Source organism: Acanthochromis polyacanthus, chromosome 14 (genome assembly GCF_021347895.1).
Source record: "Acanthochromis polyacanthus isolate Apoly-LR-REF ecotype Palm Island chromosome 14, KAUST_Apoly_ChrSc, whole genome shotgun sequence".
NCBI classification, from domain to species: Eukaryota; Metazoa; Chordata; class Actinopteri; family Pomacentridae; genus Acanthochromis; species Acanthochromis polyacanthus.
In genome coordinates, this window is record NC_067126.1 from 19,849,036 (window position 1) to 19,855,035 (window position 6,000).

A 6,000-nucleotide genomic window follows, 5' to 3' on the forward strand; every position below is an offset into this window, starting at 1 on the left:
TGAGCCAAAGTGGACTTCATGGGAGACGACCAAGGAGGACACCACTGCTGAAAAAAACTCATAAAAAAGCCAGACTGGAATTTGCAAAAATGCATGTTGACAAGCCACAAAGCTTCTGGGAGAATGTCCTTTGGACAGATGAGACCAAACTGGAGCTTTTTGGTAAGGCACATCAACTCTATGTTCATAGACTCAAAAACCAAGCATACGAAGAAAAGAACACTGTCCCTACGGTGAAACATGGAGGAGGCTCAGTAATGTTTTGGGGCTGCTTTGCTGCATCTGGCACAGGGTGTCTTGAAAGTGTGCAAGGTACGATGAAATCTGAAGACTATCAAGGCATTCTGGAGAGAAATGTGCTGCCTAGTGTCAGAAAGCTTGGTCTCAGTCGCAGGTCATGGGTCTTCCAACAGGACAACGATCCAAAACACACAGCCAAAAACACCCAAGAATGGCTGAGAGAAAAGCGTTGGACTATTCTAAAGTGGCCTTCTATGAGCCCAGATCTGAATCCCATTGAACATATGTGGAAGGAGCTGAAACATGCCATTTGGAGAAGACACCCATCAAACCTGAGACAACTGGAGCTGTTTGCTCATGAGGAGTGGGCCAAAATACCTGTTGACAGCTGCAGAACGCTCATTGACAAATACAGAAATCGTTTAATTGCAGTGATTGCCTCAAAAGGTTGTGCAACAAAATATTAAGTTATGGGTACCATCATTTTTGTCCAGCCCTATTTCATTAGTTTGTTTTTTTAAATAATTATGTTAATCAACAATTCAAAAGTGATGGCTGATTTTGATTATTCAATTTTCAATAAATTTTTATTTATTGTTACTTTTGTGAGTTTCAAGTGATTTCAGTGAGAATTGTGGGTTTTTCCTTCTTTAACTGAGGGGTACCAACAATTTTGTCCACGTGTGTAGATAGATACTTTATTAATCCCGAGGGAAATTTAAGAAATGGCAGAATGGCAAAGTAAAAGACAAGTCAATGAATACAGTACCATATTTAGTTGCAGCTAAATTACGTTGAACCCCACATAAATGCTAATGTAGCTCCGTGACAGCGGCTTATGTACACGATATGTTTGCTGAAACACTATGAGAAAACAATGAGGGAGGTATTTTACAACCTTTAAAATACCACAAAACTCTACATCATTTTAACTTCCCAGGTGTTTGTGGTTAATTAATGGCCTGTGATTTCCATGGGTGGGAGTGTAGGTCTTGCCAATGGTGTGGACCCACCCAGAGTAAGAAAAACTGAGACTCCAGAAGGAACCTTTTAGCAAAAGTACATTTTATCCAGATGATGATACAGAAGAATGTTGAATTATCATGTATTGAAATGTGTCAGTATTAGTACCACTAGGGAGTGTAATTAGGGTGATGATTATTTAATGTACAAACTTAATCTGCAAAATATGTCCAAAAAGAAGTATCTCTCCACATTTGTAGTCAGTTAATTCTCCCTCTCGCACCTCCTTGCATCCTTTGGAATTCAGCCTCATTAAAATCCAAAGCTATTAATTTAATTCGTGTACAGATTTCCTGCCTGATAAGCAAGTCAGAGCTTGCTTCCCCACTTCTCTCCCTGTGCCAGATGCCAAACTGCATCTTTATCGCCGCATCTCATCTGGCAAGGAAGCTGTTGTTCAGGCAAATGTGTCCACACTGTCATCAATCACCTGGAAGATGCTGCATTAGTATGCTAAGCATGCTAGCTGTTTTTGGGGTATTTCCCATTAATGTGGGTATTGTGGCTCACACTAAATTTTCTCAATCTCACAAAGAATCCATCCAGGGATACTTGCGAGTTGATCTAATCATCCTCCATATTCAGCATGCTTACCTTTCCATAGAATTCCATGAGATCCCTTTAAAAACACATTGCTCTACCATTTCAAATTAATTGTAAATGCTAATTTGTCATGAGCAATGCCAGTACATGTCTGGACTGGAAAACGGCACTCAGGAAAGCCAAAACAGACATTTTGAAAAGAGTGGGCGGGACTGGGAATGCAAATGTACAGATGTTAGAAAGCATGCCTCATGGGGAAATGATTCAACAGAGTTGAGCATCCTAAAGGAACAGTCCAACAGTTCAAATGAATTATGATTGAGTTTGAGTTTGAGTTTATTTCGAGCTTTTACAAGGTAAAGTTTATACATGTTGTGAACAGTACTTTGGCAGTTTTTCTACTATTTCAAGATGTTTTGATACAATTTCTTTGAACCTCATAAACATATCAAACATGTCATACAAAAAGGAAAAAAAGAAAAAAAAGAAACCCCACACAAAAAAAAAAACCCACACAAAAAAGAAAAACAAAAAGCTCGAAAGGGAGTGGGGAGAAGTAAAACTTATTAAGCTCCCACCCCCTTTACACCAATATTTACAAGCTACATGCAATGTCTTTTCTCAGATACATCATGATCCAGACTGAGTCCAAAATGGGCTATTCATGTAAGAAAATTAGCCAAAGTGGAATATCTCTGATTTTGAGTCAGAAAAAAACTAATTTTGTGTAAATAGGCAAATACTAAACTAAACCATTGAAAAAACTACTGTAAGTACACAAGAAAATCTGTGACACAAGCCACAACAAGCAGAGGACTGAAGACAGAGAATGCAGTGGTGAGCCACACAATACAGGGAGTAGAACAGTAGAAGAATCCTAAAGGAACTTACCACTAGGCAAACAACATCTGTGTTGCTTCAGCTCCCACAAAGACCCAAAGGGTTTGAAGAGGAACAACAGAACAACTAATATCCCCGATGAGGTGTGGAGTTATAAGCAAAACTAGTCTGAAAACAGTCCAAACGAGAAAATTTCCCTGTATCTCAATGTCTACATATTGCATTTTTATCTTAATTCTTCCTTTATCTGTTTTTGTTAGAGCAATAACACTATCGTGATAAATTGGAAAAGAAATGCTGAACATTACAATCCACAATACAGCAACAGACATGCTAAACATATCTCTAGCGTGTAGCTTATGAAGTATAAATACAAATGAGAATACAGACTTGCAAGTGACAATATACAGTTAAATATACACCTAAATATCGTGAGAAAATAATATTGAAGATAATAATGTTGTTAGTTAAATATATGAGAAAACACATTAACTATTAGTTGTCTTCTGACAGCCTGCTAACTGGTGTTGGCAGACAACTCTAAGCATTGCTACGCCAAGTGTTGCTGTCGGTTATTTCTGTTTCTAGAGCTATTTCTGTTTGAGTAGAGCTATAGCTGAGGTGGCGAGCTCGAGCTGCTGTGAAAAAATGAAGAGTGGTTGGAGAAAGAGGCAGCAGACTTATAGATCTGCACATTTTAAATGAAGCAACTCTGCAAAGTTACATCCAAACCATGCGAAGGGATCGTTTTCATGGAAAAACTTTATATCTGCACTTTGTTTATAATTATGTGAATTGCAGTTTTTTGGATTTCTTTAACTATAATTATTTAACGAATCATGTTGATGTTACCAGTCATATTCGTAGCCTGTCTCATAGCCGTTAGCTGTCTTTTCTCAGTTTGGGTGATGTGACAAACAGTAAAATACACCCAAAATTTATACAGCCCCTTAAATCTCATGTTGCATCTTTAAAGTATCTGCTAAGGTCTGCCCAGCCACAACAAAAACCTTCTGCTGACCTCAGTGTTTTTTAAGAGTAAGCCCAAATTATAGGGGACAGTGATGACAAACGCTGAATGCAACTTTTTCCCCACATGTAAGCCATACATGAAGGTGTCTGCTGCATTTGACCGCTTTTATTGCTTTAGCAGTGTAAAGGCCTAAGTCCTGCATCAACACAAACGCAGACACATCCACACAGAGGAAAACATGGCCTGCTGCCAGAAAGGAACTGTGTAAACACTGTCAAACTACCCCCCCATCCAAATGATGCTGTGCACAGTGTGGCACAGCCTCATATCTGCTTGAGTTAAACAACTCTAAACAAGGTATCGGATTACCAGCCTGTCTGGCAGCCGCGGAACTATGGAAATTGTGGCATCTCAGAACTTCATATGTTGTCATGTCGGTCTTAGTGAGTGAAAATGAAAACAGAGCCAACAAGATAGCGGATTGGATCAGTGAGTGGGTGGACCAGTGGAAACATTTTGGGAGAGACGAAAAGACGAATGATGCCGGTCGTAGGTCAACTGCAGGAAGTGCAGCTAAGCTGTTACCAGCTGCTCCTGAAATGGAGTTTTTGCATCCTACATATGCAGCACACATCCTCCACCAACACTGCAGCAGCACATGTTGGAGAGGTGCTATAGTTTTACCCACTGTGTACCATCACCCCTTCCAGGGAGTGTGACTCAGCAGCTACACACCACTTTAAAGGAGGCAAACTGATTCAATCCCCACCAGATGGGGGGGTTTTCAGTCTAGACCTTGGCATTTCCAAGAAAGAAGGATAATTTAGCTTTTCCATTCTAATGTGGCAAACAGGCCTGAGCACTGAGGTCAGCGAGTATTCATCAGGGAAGGAGGGCTTCATTTGCTCTCTCGTGATCCCAGGACATCTTAGTATTTTTCCAAATACTTTTACTATGAAAAGTACTCCCAAAACATTAAAAATAAGGCTGCCTGAGTTACACTATAACTTTCATTCATACTTTTTTAACAACAAAACAAGTCTTAGAATAGTAGCAGGAGCGTCATGGATGCATGTTTTATACAAAGAAGGACTTCTGATTAAAGAGTCAAAAGACAAATGGGGCCAAGCATAACAAGTGATAGCAAAAAAAAAAAAAAAAAACTAAACACAATGCACTGTATCACTTCAGAGATACAGTGTTAATGTTGGCAGGCTCTACAGGATAACACACCCCAGCTCCTGTTTTTAAAGGGAGACGTTGAAAAAAGGCTTGTTTTTCTGCGTGTAGATCTTTAAAGATGGAAGACTTGATATGACACATCATGACAAAAATCCAAAGCATACCCACTGGAGGCACACGCTCCCAGATTACTGTCTAATTTGATTAGGGAACATTAGGGAACATCTGAAGGGAAAGACTGCCCTCAGATGTGATGACACACACATATCTACGAAGAAGCAAACGAGGGGTTTTTCCAGTGTCAGAGCCAACTGGCCAGTTGTTAAACCACAAATGATGTCTAAATTTCTGAGAGTGATTTGAACATCTACGCACAGCATGTGAGCCACAGTGCGCTGATTAGACACCTGAACTTTCAAGCTGTACTTTTCATTGCTTCATGTAAACAAATAACCATGAAAGGCTGCAACATAGCAAAGGAACAGTCTAAGACTTCTTGGCTTTTTTGTCTAAATTGGTACTCAGTACAGAAATCCTGAAATAAATTGTCCCAAAAAGTGTCGTCATACTCTGATGGAGAGTCTGGTCGACCAAGATTAAAATCAAATAGGTTTTTTTTTTTTTTTTTTTTTCCTTTAACCTTCCTAACACATCCACACTGAACTGCAATGTATCAATGACAGTTTCAAAAACACTGCCTGTGGCTTACACACGTGGACAAAATTGTTGGTACCCCTCAGTTAAAGAAGGAAAAACCCACAATTCTCACTGAAATCACTTGAAACTCACAAAAGTAACAATAAATAAAAATTTATTGAAAATTGAATAATCAAAAACAGCCATTACTTTTGAATTGTTGATTAACATAATTATTTAAAAAAACAAACTAATGAAACAGGCCTGGACAAAAATGATGGTACCTCTATAAAAGATTGAAAACTATTTGACCAGAGTGACATGATTAACTCAGGTGTGTCATTTAATTGACATCACAGGTGTTTCCAAACTCATAATCAGTCAGTCTGCCTATTTAAAGGGAGACAAGTAGTCACCCTGCTGTTTGGTGAAAAGGTGTGTACCACACTGAACATGGACAACAGAAAGCGAAGGAGAGAATTGTCCCAGGACATCCGAAAAAAAATTATAGACAAACATCTTAAAGGTAAAGGCTATAAGACCATCTCTAAACAGCTTGAAGT